Source organism: Oncorhynchus keta, chromosome 12, assembly GCF_023373465.1.
Source record: "Oncorhynchus keta strain PuntledgeMale-10-30-2019 chromosome 12, Oket_V2, whole genome shotgun sequence".
NCBI classification, from domain to species: Eukaryota; Metazoa; Chordata; class Actinopteri; order Salmoniformes; family Salmonidae; genus Oncorhynchus; species Oncorhynchus keta.
This window is the reverse complement of record NC_068432.1, coordinates 23,109,371-23,132,247: the sequence shown is the minus strand read 5'-3', so window position 1 is coordinate 23,132,247 and position 22,877 is coordinate 23,109,371. Positions and strand designations below refer to the sequence as shown.

Below are 22,877 nucleotides of genomic sequence, written 5' to 3'. Positions count from 1 at the left end.
CGAATGGTTCCAAACTGTTTCGGATGGGAAGCTTGAGGATGCTTTTACCCTGAATGAGAGCCACTGAGCCTGCCCAGCCAGTTAGCCAATAAAGTACTGATTGGCTCCTCATCCTCTAGCTGGGGGAGGAAACTGGGGGTGAGTCTGAAATGGGATCCTATCTCTTATGGCCTGGTCAAACTTACTTACCTAGGAAATAGGGAATAGCGTGCCATATTAGACACAGGGCTCCTAGGACTGAGTGAGTGAGTGTATGAGTCGGGATATATGAACTGGAGGCGTCCTGACCTGATCTCATCCTGTTGCCAGTCATTACGACACACACCCACTAATTACCACTCACCCACTTGACTCATTAACCTGTTGAGTGTAGGGGGCAGTATTTTGATGTTTGGATGAAAAACTTACCCAAATAAAACGGCCTATTTCTCAGAATCTAGAATATGCATATAATTGTCAGATTAGGATAGAAAACACAAACGTTTCCAAAACTGTCAAAATATTGTCTGTGTATAACAGAACTGATATTGCAGGCGAAAACCTGAGGAAAATCCAACCCGGAAGTGCTGTTTTTCCTGAAAGCTCTCTGTTCCATTGCCTGCCTTTGCTCCATTTAAAGGGATATCAACCAGATTCCTTTTCCTATGGCTTCCACATGTTGTGAACAGTCTTTAGACATAGTTTCAGGCTTTTATTTTGAAAAATGAGCAAGAAAGATCACATAGCGTTATTGGATGGCTGGGTGCCAGCAGCGTTTTGCATGCGCAACAGAGTGGAGCAGACATTTTCTCTCTCTCTCCTATTGAATAAGCTATCGTCCGGTTGAAATATTATCGATTATATATTGTAAAAACAACCTGAGGATTGATTATAAAAAACGTTTGACATGTTTCTAGGAACTTTACGGATACAATTTGGAATTTGTCTGCCCAGTCGTGACCGCTCGAGCCTGTTGATTTCTGAACATAATGCGCCAACCAAATGTATTTTGGATATAAAAATAATCTTTATGGAACAAAAGGAACATTTATTGTGTAACTGGGAGTATCGTGAGTGCAAACATCCAAAGATCAAAGGTAAGCGATTCATTTTATTGCTTTTCTGACTTTCGTGACCAATCATCTTGGCTGCTAGCTGTTCGTAATGTTTTGTCTGCTGAGAGAGTTGTCCTTACATAAACGCTTGGTATGCTTTCGCTGAAAAGCTTTTTTGAAATCTGACACGCCAGGTGGATTAACAACAAGCTAAGCTGTGTTTTTCTATATTGCACTTGTGATTTCATGAAAATAAAATATTTTTAGTGATTTAAATTTGGCGCTCTGCAATTCAGCGGATGTTGACCAAAATGATCCCGCTAACGGGATGGGCGCATCAAGAAGTTAATGTGGAAAGTGCGAGACAGGAGTGTGAGTGTGGGGCTACTTATTAACTTATCAATCTTTCCACTCTACATCCATTCACAGTGCAGACAGAGGGCTGGAGAGGACATGCCTCAGTGAAGAAAAAACCAACTGCTTTCAGAGATGTGATTGTCTAAAAACCAACCACACAGGGAGAGAATCCCCAATGGCTGACATGCATTAAAAACCATATTGAGATCTCTGGGCAGCAATTCAGAGCTGTAGGTTTTTAAACACACAATTTAAAAGTCCTACATTTGATTTTAGTCACACTAAATACACCTAGTGTTAAAAACACCTAGCGCTAGCCTTTATAATTAATCAGTCAGGGGATATTAATAAAAACAGCCGTGGCAAGGATCTGTGGTAGCCATTACGCTTCCTGCTTTGCAATTAAGAGTGACACTTGACAGTTAGGTTTGGAGCAGTCCTGGCCTGCATCTGTTCAAACACAGATTGGTACATGGCGGATGACTGATAACTGAGGGAGAGCGACTTGCACGCCACATTAGAGGAGAGACCCTACTCTGCAGTACAACCTCAGGGGTAGGCTAACCATACTACAGCCCTGAGATAGGCCTTATCGTCTTCATACAAGAGCAACATTGTCCCTTTTGTCTTTTCTAAATCCCACATCAATGTAATCTAAGAGCTTTACTCTTTATCAAAGGAGACAACAATGCAGCCGCTCAATCACGTGGAGATGTCTGACACCAAGCTATGTAGTGTTTGTAAAAGGGCAATTCCACGATAATGGAATTGAGCTGAAAAATAATGTTTGCTAAACAAAAACCAATGATTTCAAAGTTTAACAAACCATACAAGTCCATGCACAGGACTACTTATAACAATTAACACTGAACATTTAAAAAAAAAAAACACATTTCCTGGCAGAATTGTGCAGATCCAAAGTTCAGTAACATAATTGATGTAAAATCTCCTTGTTTTTTTGTGTCCACATTTTCCAAAAACTCTTATCTGGTCCAATTTAAGATTCAACGATGTCTGCAGAAAGAATGGGGTGTCAGCTACGACATGATACATTGACGCAGATTTTTTAAAATTTTGGTTATTGAACTACAGTAAGTGAAGTGGATTTACACCCTATAACTGAATTTCATCATGTGTCCCTGATCTGTACTACAAAGAAATGCATAATTATGGATATGAATGTCTTCGTGGTGATGTTTCCCAAATAGGTACACAAAAGTTACAAATATGCTTTTTTGTATATTGGGGTATGATTCTACACACTGGCTATTATTTTAATGAGCTCTGCCCCAACAATAGAACATTTGGTTGGTCAAATCAACCAATCATAGACATATGTTTCATAAGTTTTGACATCAAAGTACAGAACAGTAGAGCTCCGTAGAGTACAGTACAGCACAGAACAGTAGAGCTCCATAAAATACAGTACAGCACAGAACAGTAGAGCTCCGTAAAATACAGTACAGCACAGAACAGTAGAGCTCCGTAAAATACAGTACAGCACAGAACAGTAGAGCTCCGTAGAGTACAGTACAGCACAGAACAGTAGAGTTCAGTTCAGTACTAGGGATATTCACGGTTAACCATTGATCGGTTAGCTGCAGAAAACACATTTAACAGGTCATGCTTATCAGTCTATAGGTTAATCAGCATAATTTACTGGAATTAAATTGGCGCGGGTATATATTTGTTAGTCATCATGTATCACACGCGCACAGCATACAGCTATCCCATAATGACAAAGAACTGTCTAAACAGTTTAGCACTTTTTTTTTTATTTTATTTTTTTAAATAACAGAAATACCTTATTTACATAAGTATTCAGACCCTTTGTTATGAGACTCTCAATTGAGCTCAGGTAGATTCTGTTTCCATTGACCATCCTTGAGATGCTTCTACAACTTGATTGGAGTCCACCTGTGGTAAATTCAATTGATTGGACATGATTGGAAAATGCACACAACTGTCTATAAGGTCCCACAGTTGACAGTGCATGTCAGAGCAAAAACCAAGCTATGAGGTTGAAGCAATTGTACGTAGAGCTCCAAGACAGGATTGTGTTGAGGCACATATCTGGGGAAAGGGACAAAAAAAAAGGGAGAAAAAAAACTTATGCAACATTGAAGGTCCCCGAGAACATATTCATCATTCTTAAATTGAAGATGTTTGGAACCACCAAGACACGATGGTCACCGACAGAGCTTCAAAGTTCCTCTGTGGAGATGTGAGAACCTTCCAGGAATGCCATCTCTGCAGTATTCCACCAATAAGGCCTTTATGGGAGAGTGGCCAGACGGAAGCCACGCCACAGTATTAGGCACATAACAGCCTGCTTGGATTCAGTCCAAAGAGTTCCATCTTGGTTTCATCAGACCAGAGAATCTTGTTTCTCATAGTCCGAGTCTTTTAGGTGCCTATTTCCAAACTCCAAGCGGGCTTTCATGTGCCTTTTTGGATTGCAGAGATGGTTGTCCTTCTGGAAGGTTATCCCATCTCCACAGAGGAACACTAGAGCTCTGTCAGAGTAACCATCAGGTTCTTGGTCACCTCCGTGACCAAGGCCCTTCTCCCCCGATTCCTCAGTTTGGCCGGGCGGCCAGCTCTAGGAAGAACCTTGGTGGTTCCAACCTTCTTCCATTGAAGAATGGAGGTCACTGTGTTCTTGGGGACCATTGCTGCAGAAATGTTTTGGTACCCTTTTCCAGATCTGTGCCTCGACACAATCCTGTCTCTGAGCTTTACGGACAATTCCTTCGAGCTCATGGTTTGGTTTTGCTCTGACATGCACTGTCAACTGTGGGACCTTATATAGACTTGTGTGCCTTTCCAAATCATGTCCAATCAATTGAAATTTACCTCAGGTGGACTCCAATCAAGTTGTAGAAACATGTCAAGGATGATGAATTGAAACAGGATGCACATGAGCTCAATTTCGAGTCTAATAGCAAAGGGTCTGAAGACTTACGTAAATAAGATATGTTTTTATTTTCTAAGACATTTGCACAAATTTCTAAACACCTGTTTTCGCTTTGTTATTATGGGGTATTATGTGTAGATTGCTGAGGATTAGTATTTTTTAAATCCATTTTAGATTAAGGTTGTAATGTAACAAAATGTAGAAAAAGTTAATGGGTCTGAATTTATATATATATGTTTCAGCAGGAGGGTTGGTAAGGGGCAAGAGAGGAGCAGGGACAGGTCTGTGTGAAAGTGTATGTACGTGGCATGGAATGGGGGAGAGAGAGGGAGAGAGAGAGAAAGAGAGAGAGAGAGAGAAAGTAGCCAGACTCACGCTAGTTAGATAACAGCAACAAGTTTGTCTATCACAGGCCTCTTGAGTGGTGCAGTGGTCTAAGGCAGTGCTAGTTGTGCCACTAGAGATTCTGGGTTCGAGTCCAGGTCCTGTCACTGACAGCCGCGACTGGGAGACCCATGGGGCGGCGCACAATTGGCCCAGCGTCGTCCAGATTAGGGGAGGGTTTGGCTGGCTGGGATGTCCTTGTCCCATCACGCACTAGCGACTCCTGTGGTGGGCCGGATGCAGTGCACGCCGACACAGTCACCAGGTGGACAGCGTTTCCTCCAACACATTGGTGCAGCTGGCTTCTGGGTTAAGTGGGCATTGTGTCAAGAAGCAGTGAGGCTTGTGTTTAGGATGACCTTCGCGAGTCCGTATGGGAGTTGCAGCGATGAGACAAGACTAACTACCAATTGTATATCACGAAATTGGGGAGAAAAAAGGGGTAATACTTAAAAATAAAAAACTTTTGTGCCTCTTGACTGAATCAAATTGTTGTAAAGAAGCTAGCTAGAAAGGCTAATTGAGGCTATTTTGCTGTGCTCTACATCCAATGTCTACAACAACTCTATATGAAACAAGAACCTACCTGTTGCGAATTGTCTTTCCGTAGGAAAGCGAGGGCAATGTCGACATAGCCCCAGTCGGGTGATGTCACACAGATGCTCCACAGAGCCATCTAGCTCATGCCGTTTGGGAAACCCAGCTTAAGCTTGATCACCAAATAATAAATAAAAGCATCACCAGCTAGCTACCAATCTATTTTACTTTCACTGTCTGATCATTCACAAAAACGAGCCCACTAATTGTTATTTTTCTATTCCACAAATGGTCCGTGTTGCTTGATATGACCAAGTTAATCCAAATGTATCAAAGAATAGGTCATGTGTCCACGATTAGTTAGTGGCTACTGCCTGGCCAGTGATCTAGCCAGCTAGATTTCAGTAATTAACTATCCCCCTAAAAGCTGTGGCCAGTGGATAAACTTGGTTGACGAGTTGAAAATATTTGTCTGAAAACAAACTAGTAGCCAGTTGTTGCATTATGGTGCAATCCTATCTAACCAGCTGGCTGGCTCCTGAAGCCTACAGTATGTCCACATGAGCTCCCGAGTCTAGCTAACGGTAGCTAGCTAGCATTGCAAATGAGCATTTCACTAGATAGCTGAGCTGTTCAATAAGAAAGCGGCTGATATGAATCAAATACTGTAGCTAGCGAGCAAGCCGTCCTCGGAGACAATGTTATTGGGGAGCGGGAATGTCAGATTCATATAAAAATTTTAACTGTCATTGAATTTGGTGGGTACTACTAGTTTCATATCCGAGGCGAGAGAAATTGTCCGCCATGTTGTGTTTTGTCAAGGGCTCAGAGTCAAGTCTCAACCGAATCGCCCAAATGGCTTCTATGTTGAGATGCATCAATATTTATGAAATTGCACCCCACCTTCCGTAGGTTGATCATTGTAGCCTACTCTACATTTAGCCAATTTAATTCTGCTATTTTTATTCCATTTTGCATTGATTAGAAAAATCCCACTTCACTTCCTACACATGGAGACTAGAGGTCGACCGATTATGATTTTTCGATACAGATTATTGGAGGACCAAAAAAAGCTGATACCAATTAAAAATCTGCCTATTTTATAATTGTTTATTTGTAATAATGACAATTACAACAATACTGAATGAACACTTATTTTAAGTTAATATAATACATCAATAAAAATCTATTTAGCCTCAAATAAATAATGAAACATGTTCAATTTGGTTTAAATAATGCAAAAACAACGTTTTGGAGAAGTAAAAGTGCAATATGTGCCATGTAAAAAAGCTAACATCTGAGTTCCTTGCTCAGAAGATGAGAACATATGAAAGTTGGTGGTTCTGTTTAACATGAGACTTCAATATTCCAAGGTAGGAGGTTTTAGGTTGTAGTTAATATAGTATTTATAGGACTATTTCTCTCTATACCATTTGTATTTCATATACCTTTGACTATTAGATGTTCTTATAGGCACTACAGTATTGCCAGTGTAAGTATAGCTTCTGTCCCTCTCCTCGCCCCTACCTGGGCTCGAACCAGGAATACATCGACAACAGCCACACTCGAACCAGCGTTACCCATCGCTCCACAAAAGCCAGCTGCAAGGGGAATAACTACTCCTAGTCTCAGAGCGAGTGACCTTTGAAACGTTATTAGCGTGCACCCCACTAACCAGCCATTAGGTTGATAGACTTGAAGTCATAAACAGCGCTCTGCTTGCGAAGAAATGCTGGCAAAACACACAAAAGTGCTGTTTGAATGAATGCTTACGAGCCTGCTGCTGCCTACCATCGCTCAGTCAGACTGCTCTATCAAATATCAAATCATAGACTTAATTATAACACACAGAAATACGAGCCTTAGGTCATTAATATGGTCGAATACAGAAACTATCATTTCGAAAACAAAACGTTTATTATTTCAGTGAAATATGGAACCGTTCTGTATTTTATCTAACGGGTGGAATCCCTAAGTCTAAATATTCTTGTTACATTGCACAACCTTCAATGTTATGTCATACTTACGTAAAATTCTGGCAAATTATTTTGCAATGAGCCAGGCTGCCCAAACTGTTGCATATACCCTAACTCTGCGTGCAATGAACGCAAGAGAAGTGACAATTTCACCTGGTTAATATTGCCTGCTAACCTGGATTTCCTTTAGCTAAATATGCAGGTTTAAAAATATATACTTCTGCGTATTGATTTTAACAAAGGCATTGGTGTTTATGGTTAGGTACAGTCGTCCAACATTTGTGCTATTTTCGCAAATGCGCTTTTGTTAAATCATCCCCCAGCGTTGCATCGATTATATGCAGCGCAGGACACGCTAGATAAACTAGTAATATCATCAATCATGTGTGATTATGATTGATTGATTGTTTTTTATAAGATCAGTTTAATGCTAGCTAGCAACTTACCTTGGCTTCTACTGCATTCGCGTAACAGGCAGTCTCCTTGTGAAGTGCAACGAGAGGCAGGTGGTTATGGCGTGGGACTAGTTAAACTGTAAGGTTGCAAGATTGGATCCCCCGAGCTGACAAGGTGAAAATCTGTCATTCTGCCCCTGAACAAGGCAGTTATAACCCACCGTTCCTAGGCCGTCATTGAAAATAAGAATGTGTTCTTAACTGACTTGCCTAGTTAAATAAAGGTTCAATTCATTTTAAAATATTTTTTTTAAATCGGCGGCCCAAAATACCGGCGCCCTAATTAAAATGTCCCATTCTGATTAATCGGTCGACCCCTAATGGAGACCGACTGTAGCGTCACTATGATTGACCGACAACATTTTATTTTTATTTTTTTAATGGGGCACACTCAAACTCATAAAACTGTTGTTTTATTAAAATGTTGAATGTCATGGTCTATTAAAAAATGAATACTCTCCCAAGTAAATCGAATACTAACGTCCGTTCGGATACTGGAATAACCATGCCCATCCCTAGTACTGTGCTGTCCAAATTTGTGAATCCAACTGTGGTTTGTGACTTCTATGATTTCCCATTGTAGCCAATCCAAATGGTAGAAATTCCGTTACCGATTTGGTATCAGTAAAAACACTAATTAATCGACAGGCCCATTGTTACTTCTGTGAACTTTCATTATTCTCCCTTCTCATGAGGGAGAGAAATGAGAAAATATCTTAGGTGTTTTTTGTAATGGAATTTCAAGGCACAAAGCAATGTTTCTTCAATTTCTCCAAAATGAAACATAAGTGTTTATTAGTTGGCAGGTGTCTTTACTTCAACATGATTTTGTTTTGATGCATTTCTAATACCTTTTAAGACCTTTTCTGGGAGATGTGTTCTAAGACCCATCTTCTAACTGTTTGACCAGAAATCAAAGCCTTGGCTTCTTCCACATTTTTAGTGACAGAAAAGGGTTGAAAAACATATATGCCTTAATTTCTCAGAAATATAGGCTCAGCTTTCATTTGACACCCAATTTAACATGCTCCTATGAATTCACATGTTGGTGCACATGAATCCTTTTACATGGAAATGACCAAAAGCACAACTGCAGATAGAGAAATACTACATCTGTAGATTGCACATGTACAAGCCAGACAACAGGAGTATAATTGCAATTTTCCAGAAATCCTGGTTGGAGGATTCACAGATTTCCTGCTTAATCCCTCCCGATTCCATGAATCTTGACACTGGGATTTCTAGAAAACCTGGGAATTTCGCAACCCTATATATTTATCGACCAATACTACAGGACAGAGAGAGGGAGTGTGCATGGTTGGCAGGGTGGGTTAAATGTGAGAATCATGTGGGTTGTAAAGCAGCAGGAAGCTGTGATGCACCCCGAAGGGACACTAGGGTTTCATAAGCCCTAATGTGTCACATATCTGTGGTGTGGTCTTACATCAGAGAAACCTACCACACAGCCACATATGTATGGAATTACAGGTATGCCCAAGGTAACATTCCCAGCAAAAATGTGTGTATGAGCTGTGAGTGCTTCGAAGGGTGGGTGTGAGATACTGTATGAGTGAGTCAAAATGTGACATAAAAGGTGTGCGTACTGTGTAGCGTGATTCAAAATGTGGACGTGTGCTTCAAAATGTGTGTGATTGAGTGCATACTGCACAAGCAGGCAGGCAGAGAGAGGAGAGCGGAACAGATGCCAGTGTTGTGTGTTATCTGACTGGTCAAACTAGTGAAAAACAGTTTAATGCCTGTCAGCAGCCCAAACACATGACTGCGCACTCCACCCTCTCCATTTTGGTTTAGTCTCAAATGGGCTTGACTCAGTGTCTGTAGAAATGGCATCATATTTCCTATATAGTGCACTATATGGGCCCTGGTCAAATGTAGTGCACTATATAGGGAAGAGGGTGCCATTTCAGACCCAGCCTGTGTTTGTGTGTGGACAGAGCCGAGCTAATGCGCAACAGCATTGTTCCAGGTAGGCTAGCGTAGCAGCATAGGGAAATGAAGATGGAGTGGCTTGATTTCATTTATGAGCAGGTGCATCCATTTTGTGCTGCTCTTCCCCTGCCTCGCTCGCTCATATTCAAGCGCTTATCAGAAATTGGACACGCTGGTGACAAATTGAGCCTGTGATTAAAGGGAGAAAGAGGAAAGCTTTTAAAGTGCTGCTGATTGGGATCCCAGACTGTCCTCACATAGGAATCAGAGGTGGGGTTGTGTGTGTACACATGTGGGACAGTGGTTCCCGACACCCCCCTCTCCAGGTGTTTCAACGGCTATCATTTCTCCTCTGAGTGCTCAGCAAACAGATCCAAATCAATGCAGCTGTTCCTCGCTCAGGACAGACACACTCGCGAGAGGAGACTGCTCCAGTTTCAACTGTTCTGCCTTATAATTATTCGACCATGCTGGTCATTTATGAACATTTGAACATCTTGGCCATGTTCTGTTATAATCTCCACCCGGCACAGCCAGAAGAGGACTGGCTACCCCACATAGCCTGGTTCCTCTCTAGGTTTCTTCCTAGGTTTTGGCCTTTCTAGGGAGTTTTTCCTAGCCACTGTGCTTCTACACCTGCATTGCTTGCTGTTTGGGGTTTTAGGCTGGGTTTCTGTACAGCACTTTGAGATATCAGCTGATGTACGAAGGGCTATATAAATAAATTTGATTTGATTTGAGGAGACTCCAGCATAGGTCAGCAGAAGCAGCACCAGGGTGTAAGGCAGCTTGATTTAGGAGCTCCAGTAGTCTGAGCTGTGGGAGAGCTAAGGCCATTAAATCATCCTAAAAGGGCTTAACACACACAAACCACCATGCAGACAGGCAGTGTTACACAACCAGCCACAGAACTGAGCAGAGCAACGCCGCACTCAGTCTGGCTTGGAACATTTATCCACAGCGCCATTAAACTATCCTGATCTCTTATACATATAGCCTAAATACACACAGACACACACACACACACAGTCAGAGATGCACACCAAAATGTGGTGAGAGACTAAGCCTTCCCTGCCCTCCCTGTATGCCAGGCCCCTTTCCCTCCATGTGCTGGATTTCCTGGTCGATACAACCCGAAAGCCCAAACAATTATATTTTCTATCCATGTACAGCAGCAGGTAAGGTCAGCTCAATGTCAATGTTGACATCAACACAGGGCCTGTCTGGGATAAAATAGATCCTTCTCTGTGAACCAGGGTGTCTAAAGGTTTGTTGCCAGGGGAAGAATGTGGCAGACATTTGGGATCCCTTCATGTCCTTTGTGCGTTTGTGCGTATGCATGCGTGCCCCCACTGCAGAGTGCGCTAGCTCCCGGCCCTTATCCTGCATGGCGAACATCTCACCCGTGTGTCTGCATGGGAACATCTGGCCCTCCCAGGCTCACAGAGCAGCAGCCCTGGCCAAAGCACACCGCACTGCCCGCCCATCCATCTGTCCAAAGCCAAAGCATACCAGTCTCTCTGTCTCCCAAAGACAGCACCTCTCTGCCCTTGCCACTCACTGGGAGAGGAGGAAGCATGGTCTGCATTGCAAATACCCGATTGTCACAAAAGTATTCATATTTATTGAGATATTATTCCCGAAAGAACTAGGAGTATACCAGTTATGGTTAAAATGAGCCACACACACACTCTTGCATCATGCCTTCTCAAACTACCTAACTCACATAGCCATCTTTCCCCTAGCTGTCCAATGTTTAAAGACTGAGGCCCGCTCAAAAGGTTTATGCAATTGAACGCAACATTAACACACCCGACAGCACATTCTTCGCCATTGACCCTCTTTCTCCTGCAATAAGGCCCGGAGGCAACAGTCAGGCTGAGATAGCCGACTTGAGCTGATGAAGGAGGGGACTTTGGATGGAGCAGCCTAATGACAAATTAATCTCTCAGTTATGGCTTGGCTAGAACAGCCCAGACCCAACCAGGGCAGCTCAGAGGACAAATGACCTTTATCAAAGTTGACATGAACTGAACACCACCACCACCTCAATATCACATCAACACTACACCAACAACATCATATCAACACAGCTTATATAGTACACACTGCCTACAGGACAGTGTGTACTAGGCCTATATAAAGTAAATCTGCTGTTGATGTGCACAAGTGGTTATTTCATGTGAACTATTTAGCAGAAATGAGAGACGTGGCTTGCGCTAATCATCCCATCACTATTCCAGCTGCCATGACATAGCTGCACTTCCTCTGCACCTTCAGGAGGTCTGCTAGTCAGGGATAATTGGAGTCTCTAAAGAGCAGACCCATCGGCCCCCCACACACTGCAGAGAGACAGAGAAAGAGAGAATCCTCAGGGCAGGGTGTGGATGGCTGAGCTGCTATACCCTGTTCTGCTCCCTCTCTGTCACATGGGAGAGGCAGGCAGCAGGCAGTGACACAGGTGATTTAGTGAGGAGTCAGGCAGGGTGCAGGGTGGCTTAACACAGCCTGCTGGCCTTAGCAACAGACTAGACATCCATATGGAGTGCCACTGATAAGGCCCAGCTAGTATGTTCGTTCAGCTTGAGCACTGAATAATGGGGGAGGGAAAAACAATGGTGATAGGGAAACTGCACAGTTAAATACACTCCACATACAAAAACAACTTACACAATGTGTAGGTTGAGGTATGAGAATGTTTTTGACCGTAATAAAAGATGGCATTTGATAAGTTAAAGGTGTTTGAAAAAACATGCAGCGACTCAAACTCAAAGCGTGCGAATTACAGATGCAGACTGAATGACAAATGAGTTTGAGGGGGTCTTTAGAGAGGTCTGCAATTCATTTGTTAATCCATCCATCTAACTGTGCGTGCCTCATCTAACAAGAAGAGAGGTGAGTGGAGTGCTGCTGGTATTAAAAATCTTGTTGTTCTGGGTGTGGGGGAATCTCTTAGGAAGCATGGCCCTTTGCCCTAAAAGCCTGGCCCAGGCTGTTGAATGGGTTCAGCACTTCACACAATTTTTAACTACGTTTGATTAACCCCAAAACTCAAATTGTGCATTTAAATCTATTAGTTCATTATGCAGTCGTATGTGGGTGGTGATACGGTGATACAAAGTGTGTGTTTGAGAGAGGGAGCAATGTAAAACAGTCCATTCGGGGGAATTAAAGAAGCCAAAAAGGACAGGTTTGTTGTTCTTTCAAAACCAGCTGTCACTAGCAATCAAATCAAAATGTATTTGTCACATGTGCAGAACTTAAAGTGAAATGCTTACCTATAAGCCCTTAACCAACAATGCAGTTAGTGAATATTTACGAAATAAAAAAGCAACAAAATAAGAATAATGAGGCTATATACAGAGGGTACTGGCACTGAGTTAATGTGCAGGGGTATGGGTTAGTCGAGGTAATATGTACATGGGTGTCATTCAGGTCATTCGTTCAAAGAAGAGCAACAGACAGTAGCAATAGAAAGTCAGCAGTACCTTCATTTTATGAGATTATACATACCACAGTGGTATGATGGTTCCTGTCAGCTTCATGGGAGTAGTATGGAATTTAAGGCAGGCACTCCTCCCTGAGTGGAAAGAAGATTTCCAGAAAGATTAACCCAGCTTCCTTTAATGCCCCTGACAAGAGGTAAAATCAGACATTACAGGAAGCTATGCTAAACTGCCTCCTCACAGTAGTTAGTCATTTTCCTGATCTGTCCCCCCCGTGTTCGCACTGCTGTTGATCAAAACCCTAATGCTGGCGTCAGTGGTGTGGGTTGGCAAAAATCGAGATCTCCCTATAGGACAGGAGCCTGTCAGGCCCAATTCCTCGTTCTATACAAAAGGGGAAAAAAGAGACAGTGGAATGGGACTAACAATGCTTTACACAAAGTAGGCCTAACAAAAGACAAAATAAAACACTCAGGAGAAAAAGTGATCTATAAACTGCACATTGTGAAAATAAGAGATTGTTTGGTATTTTTGACAGTAGGCCTAACAAATCATTTCACATCATTTTATCTGCCTGAGGACTGGGCCTATATCATGTCTTACGAGAGCGAGATACAAAAAGTTGACTTCGGAAGTTTACATACACTTATGTTGGAGTCTTTAAAACTCGTTTTTCTAAAACTCCACAAATTTCTTGTTAACAAACTATAGTTTTGGCAAGTCAGTTAGGATATCTACTTTGTGCATGACACAATTTTCCCAAACAATTGTTTACAGACAGATTTTTTCACTGTATCACAATTCCAGTGGGTCAGACGTTTACATACACTAAGTTGACTGTGCCTTTAAACAGCTTGGAAAATTCCAGAATATAATGTGATCGCTTTAGTAGATTCTGATAGGCTAATTTACATAATTTGAGTCAATTTGATGTGTACCTGTGGATGTATTTCAAGGCCTACCTTCAAACTCAGTGCCTCATCACTTGACAACATGTGAAAATCAAAAGAAAGCAGCCAAGACCTCAGAATTCTTTTTTGTAGATCTCCACAAGTCTGGTTCATCCTTGGGAGCAATTTCCAAACGCCTGAAGGTACCACGTTCATCTGTACAAACAATAGTACGCAAGTATAAACACCATGGGACCATGCAGCTGTCATGCCGCTCAGGAAGGAGACACGTTTTTTCTCCTAGAGATGAACTTACTTTGGTGCGAAAAGTGCAAATCAATCCCAGAACAGCAGCAAAAGACCTTGTGAAGATGCTGGAGGAAGCCGGTACAAAAGTATCTATATCCATAGTAAAACAAGTCCTATATCGACGTAACCTGAAAGGCCACTCAGCAAAGAGGAAGCCACTGCTCTAAAACCGCCATAAAAAAGCCAGACTACGGTTTGGAACTGCACATGGGGACAAAGATTGTACTTTTTTAGAGAAATGTCCTCTGGTCTGATGAATCAAAAATAGAACTGTTTGGCCATAATGACCATCGTTATGTTTGGATGAAACGGGGGGAGGCTTGCAAGCCGAATAACACCATCCCACCACAAATTGAGTGCATGTAAACTTCTAACCAACTGGGAATGTGATGAAAGAAATAAAAGCTGAAATAAATCACTCTCTACTATTATTCTGACATGTCACATTCTTAAAATAAAAGGTGGTGATCCTAACTGACCTAAAAACATACTTTTTACTAGGATTAAAATGTCAGGAATTGTGAGAAACTGAGTTTAAATGTATTTGGCTAAGGTGTATGTAAACTTCCAACTTCAACTGTATGCACACACACAATTTATTTTTTTCTTTATTTGTATTATTTTCTACATTGTAGAATAACAATGACAACATCAAAACTATGAAATGACACATATGGAATCAGGTAATAACCAAAAATATATTTTATATTCTTCAAAGTAGCCACCCTTTGCCTTGACAGCTTTGCACACTCCTGGCATTCTCTCAACCAGCTTCATGAGGCAGTCACCTGGAATTCTTTTCCAGCAGTCTTGAAGGAGTTCCCACATATACTGAGCACTTGTTGGCTGCTTTTCCTTCACTCTGCGGTCCAAAGTATCCCAAACCATCTCAATTGGGTTGAGGTCGGGGGATTGTTGAGGCCAGGTCATCTGATGCAGCACTCTATCACTCTCCTTCTTGGTCATATAGCCCTTACACAGCCTGGAGGTGTGTTTTGGGCAGAGGCGTAAAGTACTTAAGTAAAATTATTTTAAAGTACTACTTAAGTAGTTTGGGGTATCTGTCCTATACTTTAGTATTTATCTTTTTTACAACATTTACCTATACTCCATTTACATTCCTAAAGGGGAAAAAAGTACTTTTTACTCCCATTCATTTTCCCTGACACCAAAAAGTACTCAGGCAGGAGTACACACACACACCCTTCAATACAACGCCTTGTCCTACCTAGTGTCTCTGATCTGGCGGACTCATTAAACACAAATATTGCATTCGGAAATTATGTGTCCCTATCTGTCCGTAATGTTTTTAAATAAAAACAAAAATTAGCAGTCTGATTTGCTTAATATATGAGGAATTTGATATATAGCATTTAATTTGTACTTTTACACATGTATGAAAATGTTGTACTTTTTTCACCACTGTACTTATTAAGTATATTTAAAACAAGATATTTTAAAACTTTTACTCAAGTAGTATTTTACTGGGTGACTGAGTTCAGTCATTTGTTATTAAAAGGTATCTTTACTTTTACTCAAGTATGACAATTGAATACTTTATACATAACTAGTTTGAGGTATTGGTCCTTTTGAAAAACTATTGATAATCCCACTAAGTGCAAACCAGATGGGATGGCGTATCGCTGCAGAATGCTGTGGTAGCCATGCTGGTTAAGTGTACTTTAAATACAAAATAAATTGCCAATGTCACCAGCAAAGGTCCTACCTTGGGCTTGCTCCTACCCATCTTTCCGATTTGGTCCTGCAGTACATACCTACACGTACGCTACGGTCACAAGATGCAGGCCTCCTAATTGTCCCTAGAATTTCTAAGCAAACAGCTGGAGGCAGGGCTTTATCCTATAGAGCTCCATTTTTATGGAATGGTCTGCCTACCCATGTGAGAGACGCAGACTCGGTCTCAACCTTTAAGTCTTTACTGAAGACTCATCTCTTCAGTGGGTCATATGATTGAGTGTAGTCTGGCCCAGGAGTGTGAAGGTGAACGGAAAGGCACTGGAGCAACGAACCACCCTTGCTGTCTCTGCGTGGCCGGTTCCCCTCTCTCCACTGTGATTCTCTGCCTCTAACCCTATTGCAGGGGCTGAGTCACTGGCTTACTGGTGCTCTTCCATGCCGTCCCTAGGAGGGGTGCTTCACTTGAGTGGGTTGAGTCACTGACGTGGTCTTCCTGTCTGGGTTGGCGCCCCCCTTGGGTTGTGTTGTGGCGGAGATCCTTGTGGGCTATACTCGGCCTTGTCTCAGGATGGTAAGTTGGTGGTTGAAGATAGTGGTGTGGGGGCTGTGCTTTGGCCATAGTTGATGGGGTTATATCCTGCCTGTTTGGCCCTGGCCGGGGGTATCATCGGATGAGGCCACAGTGTCTCCTGACCCCTCGTGTCTCAGCCTCCAGTATTTATGCTGCAGTAGTTTGTGTGTTGGGAGACTAGGGTCAGTCCGTTATATCTGGAGTATTTATCCTGTCTTATCCGGTGTCCTGTGTGAATTTAAGTATGCTCTCTCTAATTCTCTCTCTTTCGGAGGACCTGGGCCCTAGGACAATGCCTCAGAACTACCTGGCATGATGACTCCTTATTGTCCCCAGTCCACCTGGCCATGCTGCTGCTCCAGTTTCAACTGTTCTGCCTGTGGCTATGGAACCCTGACCATTAATCACTGTAATTAAAGTTATTTATGAACATTTGAACATCTTGGCCATGTTCTGTTATAATCCCCACCCGGCACAGCCAGAAGAGGACTGGCCACCCCTCATAGCCTGGTTCCTCTCTAGGTTTCTTCCTCGGTTTTGGCCTTTCTGGGGGAGTTTTTCCTAGACGCCGTACTTCTACACCTGCATTGCTTGCTGTTTGGGGTTTTAAGCTGGGTTTCTGTACAGCACTTTGATATATCAGCTGATGTAAGAATGGCTATATAAATACATTTGATTTGAAAGCACCCCCACACCATGGGGAGATCATCCGTTCACCTACTCTGCGTCTCACAAAGACACAGTGGTTGGAACCAAAAATCTCACATTTTGACTCATCAGACCAAAGGACAGATTTCCACCGGTCTAATGTCCATTGCTCGTGTTTCTTGGCCAAGCAAGTCTCTTCTTATTATTGGTGTCCTTTAGTAGTGGTTTCTCTGCAGCAATTCAACCATAAAGGCCTGATTCAAGCAGTTGAACTCCGAAGCATTTATTGGGGCTGCAATTTCTGAGGCTGGTAACTCTAATGAACTTATCCTCTGCAGCTTCCTTTCCCGTGGCGGTCCTCGTGAGAGCCAGTTTCATCATAGAGCTTGATGGTTTTTGCGACTGCACTTGAAGAAACGTTCCTAGTTCTTGAAATATTGCAGATTGTCTTTTTTTTATACCCCTTTTTCTCCCCAATTTCGTGGTATCCAATTGTTGTAGTAGCTACTATCTTGTCTCATCGCTACAACTCCCGTATGGGCTCGGGAGAGACTAAGGTTGAAAGTCATGCGTCCTCCGATACACAGCCCAACCAGCCGTACTGCTTCTTAACACAGCGCACATCCAACCCGGAAGCCAGCCGCACCAATGTGCCGGAGGAAACACTGTGTACCTGGCAACCTTGGTTAGCGCTCACTGCGCCCAGCCCGCCATAGGAGTCGCTGGTGCGCGATGAGACAAGGACATCTCTACCGACCAAGCCCTCCCTAACCCGGACGACGCTAAGCCAATTGTGCGTCGCCCCACGGACCTTCCGGTCGCGGCCGGTTACAACAGAGCCTAGGCGCGAACCCAGGGACTGATGGCACAGCTGGCGCTGCAGTACAGCGCCCTTAACCACTGCGCCACCCGGGAGGCAACCTTCATGTCTTAAAGTAATGATGGCCTGTCGTTTCTCTTTCCATAATATGGACTTGGTCAATTACCAAATAGGGCTATCTTCTGTATTCCACCCCTACCTTGTCAAAACACAACTGATTGGCTCAAACGCATTAAGGAAGGAAATTCCACAAATTAACAAGGCACACATGCATTCCAGGTGACTACCTCAAGAAGCTGGTTGAGAGAATGCCAAGAGTGTGCAAAGCTGTCATCAAGGCAAAGGGTGGCTACTTTGAAGATTAGTACTTCCGGGTTGGAGCGAGCGGTCGCATCCGCACTTCGGTCCGCAGGTAGTATTACTTTTCATTACATTTCATTACATTTCATTATAGTACAACGGTTTGATTTGTCTAATCTTAGCAATTTCTTCTTAGCTAGCTACATAGCCGTCTTTGTATCAAAGATAATTGCGTAATTATCGTATTTCGTCGTCCTAACGTAGTCTACACTGCTATCTGTCCAGCAGCTAGCCAGCTAGCAAACGTCCACCGTCTACCGAATAGCAGCACTGTAGAAACTATTACACTCAACTGAACGACTTGATTAGTGTAGTGTTAGCTAGCTACATAGTTGTCTTTGCTGTCTTCGTATCCAAGATAATTGTGTAGTCTTAGAGTGATTATCTTAATTTACCGAGGTTAGCTAGCCAGCTATTTGTCGTCCTTAACGTAGGCGACACTGCTAGCTAGCCAACAGCTAGCCAACATCTACCGAATAGAACTTCCGCACTCAACAACCCGGTCGCATTCCGCTTCGCTCCACAGGTAGTATCACATTTTCATTTCATTTCATTACAGCACAACGGTTTGATTTGTTTGATCGTAGCTAGCTACATAGCTAGCTACATAGCCGTCTTTGTATCAAAGATAATTGTGTAGTCTAGAGCGATTTTCTAGGTTAGCTAGCCAGCTATTGTCGTTCTTTTAACGCAACGTAACGTAATCAACACTGCTAGCTAGCCAGCTAGCCCCGAATAGCAGCACTGTAGAAACTATTACACTCAACGGAACGACTTGATTAGTGTAGTGTCAACAACACAGCCACTGCCAGCTAGCCTACAAAGTCAACAACGCAGCCACTGCCAGCTAGCCTACTTCAGCAGTACTGTATCATTTTAATAATTTTAGTCAATAAGATTCTTGCTACGTAAGCTTAACTTTCTGAACATTCGAGACGTGTAGTCCACTTGTCATTCCAATCTCCCATTAGCGCCTCTTCTGTAGCCTGTCAACTATGTGTCTGTCTATCCCTGTTCTCTCCTCTCTGCACAGACCATACAAACGCTCCACACCGCGTGGCCGCGGCCACCTAATCTGGTGGTCCCAGCGCGCACGACCCACGTGGAGTTCCAGGTCTCCGGTAGCCTCTGGAACTGCCGATCTGCGGCCAACAAGGCAGAGTTCATCTCAGCCTATGCCTCCCTCCAGTCCCTCGACTTCTTGGCACTGACGGAAACATGGATCACCACAGATAACACTGCTACTCCTACTGCTCTCTCTTCGTCCGCCCACGTGTTCTCGCACACCCCGAGAGCTTCTGGTCAGCGGGGTGGTGGCACCGGGATCCTCATCTCTCCCAAGTGGTCATTCTCTCTTTCTCCCCTTACCCATCTGTCTATCGCCTCCTTTGAATTCCATGCTGTCACAGTTACCAGCCCTTTCAAACATCCTTATCATTTATCGCCCTCCAGGTCCCCTCGGAGAGTTCATCAATGAGCTTGATGCCTTGATAAGCTCCTTTCCTGAGGACGGCTCACCTCTCACAGTTCTGGGCGACTTTAACCTCCCCACGTCTACCTTTGACTCATTCCTCTCTGCCTCCTTCTTTCCACTCCTCTCCTCTCCTCTTTTGACCTCACCCTCTCACCTTCCCCCCCTACTCACAAGGCAGGCAATACGCTCGACCTCATCTTTACTAGATGCTGTTCTTCCACTAACCCCATTGCAACTCCCCGACCACTACCTTGTATCCTTTTCCCTTTCGCTCTCATCCAACACTTCCCACACTGCCCCTACTCGGATGGTATCGCGCCGTCCCAACCTTCGCTCTCTCTCCCCCGCTACTCTCTGCTCTTCCATCCTATCATCTCTTCCCTCTGCTCAAACCTTCTCCAATCTCCTGATCCTGCCTCCTCAACCCTCCTCTCCTCCCTTTCTGCATCCTTTGACTCTCTATGTCCCCTATCCTCCAGGCCGGCTCGGTCCTCCCCTCCCGCTCCGTGGCTCGACGACTCATTGCGAGCTCACAGAACAGGGCTCCGGGCAGCCGAGCGGAAATGGAGGAAAACTCGCCTCCCTGCGGACCTGGCATCCTTTCACTCCCTCCTCTCTACATTTTCCTCCTCTGTCTCTGCTGCTAAAGCCACTTTCTACCACTCTAAATTCCAAGCATCTGCCTCTAACCCTAGGAAGCTCTTTGCCACCTTCTCCTCCCTCCTGAATCCTCCTCCCCCTCCCCCCTCCTCCCTCTCTGCAGATGACTTCGTCAACCATTTTGAAAAGAAGGTCGACGACATCCGATCCTCGTTTGCTAAGTCAAACGACACCGCTGGTTCTGCTCACACTGCCCTACCCTGTGCTCTGACCTCTTTCTCCCCTCTCTCTCCAGATGAAATCTCGCGTCTTGTGACGGCCGGCCGCCCAACAACCTGCCCGCTTGACCCTATCCCCTCCTCTCTTCTCCAGACCATTTCCGGAGACCTTCTCCCTTACCTCACCTCGCTCATCAACTCATCCCTGACCGCTGGCTACGTCCCTTCCGTCTTCAAGAGAGCGAGAGTTGCACCCCTTCTGAAAAAACCTACACTCGATCCCTCCGATGTCAACAACTACAGACCAGTATCCCTTCTTTCTTTTCTCTCCAAAACTCTTGAACGTGCCGTCCTTGGCCAGCTCTCCCGCTATCTCTCTCAGAATGACCTTCTTGATCCAAATCAGTCAGGTTTCAAGACTAGTCATTCAACTGAGACTGCTCTTCTCTGTATCACGGAGGCGCTCCGCACTGCTAAAGCTAACTCTCTCTCCTCTGCTCTCATCCTTCTAGACCTATCGGCTGCCTTCGATACTGTGAACCATCAGATCCTCCTCTCCACCCTCTCTGAGTTGGGCATCTCCGGCGCGGCCCACGCTTGGATTGCGTCCTACCTGACAGGTCGCTCCTACCAGGTGGCGTGGCGAGAATCTGTCTCCTCACCACGCCCTCTCACCACTGGTGTCCCCCAGGGCTCTGTTCTAGGCCCTCTCCTATTCTCGCTATACACCAAGTCACTTGGCTCTGTCATAACCTCACATGGTCTCTCCTATCATTGCTATGCAGACGACACACAATTAATCTTCTCCTTTCCCCTTCTGATGACCAGGTGGCGAATCGCATCTCTGCATGTCTGGCAGACATATCAGTGTGGATGACGGATCACCACCTCAAGCTGAACCTCGGCAAGACGGAGCTGCTCTTCCTCCCGGGAAGGACTGCCCGTTCCATGATCTCGCCATCACGGTTGACAACCCCATTGTGTCCTCCTCCCAGAGCGCTAAGAACCTTGGCGTGATCCTGGACAACACCCTGTCGTTCTCAACTAACATCAAGGCGGTGGCCCGTTCCTGTAGGTTCATGCTCTACAACATCCGCAGAGTACGACCCTGCCTCACACAGGAAGCGGCGCAGGTCCTAATCCAGGCACTTGTCATCTCCCGTCTGGATTACTGCAACTCGCTGTTGGCTGGGCTCCCTGCCTGTGCCATTAAACCCCTACAACTCATCCAGAACGCCGCAGCCCGTCTGGTGTTCAACCTTCCCAAGTTCTCTCACGTCACCCCGCTCTTCCGCTCTCTCCACTGGCTTCCAGTTGAAGCTCGCATCCGCTACAAGACCATGGTGCTTGCCTACGGAGCTGTGAGGGGAACGGCACCTCAGTACCTCCAGGCTCTGATCAGGCCCTACACCCAAACAAGGGCACTGCGTTCATCCACCTCTGGCCTGCTCGCCTCCCTAGCACTGAGGAAGTACAGTACCCGCTCAGCCCAGTCAAAACTGTTCGCTGCTCTGGCCCCCCAATGGTGGAACAAACTCCCTCACGACGCCAGGACAGCGGAGTCAATCACCACCTTCCGGAGACACCTGAAACCCCACCTCTTTAAGGAATACCTAGGATAGGATAAAGTAATCCTTCTCACCCCCCCCCCCCCTTAAAAGATTTAGATGCACTATTGTAAAGTGGCTGTTCCACTGGATGTCATAAGGTGAATGCACCAATTTGTAAGTCGCTCTGGATAAGAGCGTCTGCTAAATGACTTAAATGTAAATGTAAGATTCTAAAATATTATTTGTTTAATACCTTTTGTTACTACATGATTCCATTGTGTTATTTCATAGTTTTGATGTCTTCACACTTATTCTACAATGTAGAAAAAGCTAAAATAAATAAACTCCCTCGATTGAGTAGGTGTGTCCAAAATTTTGACTGGTGTTATATTTAATATATAAGGGATGCACAATATATCGGTGAAGATATTGGAACCGGCCGATATTAGCTAAAAATGCTAACATCGGTGTCTAGTTTAATGTTCCGATGTGAAAAACCGATGTCAAAGCTGAAGTGCATACCTATATAACATAGGTACATGACGCCTCATAAAATGTTGCACTACACATGGAACACAGCATTCCTAACCTAGCCCGCAATGTCTGCTGTGTGGATCGAGCAGTCAACAAGTCAAGCAGTCATTTGAAAGAGTAAGAAAATTTCAGCGAGACAACTCAAAGTC

At 44.1% G+C, this 22,877-nt stretch overlaps 1 protein-coding gene across 28 annotated transcripts in view; it reads right to left on the bottom strand.

Annotated features, from left to right (window-relative positions):
* LOC118391146 (protein FAM222B) overlaps nucleotides 1-22,877 on the bottom strand; it is a 141,445-nt gene that overhangs the window by 24,412 nt on the left and 94,156 nt on the right. For 13 of the 28 annotated variants that reach the window (XM_052457843.1, XM_052457846.1, XM_035782214.2 and 10 more), the window contains exon 2: nucleotides 13,124-13,190. The exons of 2 other annotated variants lie outside the window; for them this stretch is intronic. The gene's annotated coding sequence lies outside the window, so the exon portion shown is untranslated. Of the gene's footprint in view, nucleotides 1-13,098; nucleotides 13,191-22,877 lie in introns of all 28 variants that reach the window. 13 more of the 28 variants (XM_052457840.1, XM_052457845.1, XM_035782210.2 and 10 more) reach the window with 1 other exon arrangement.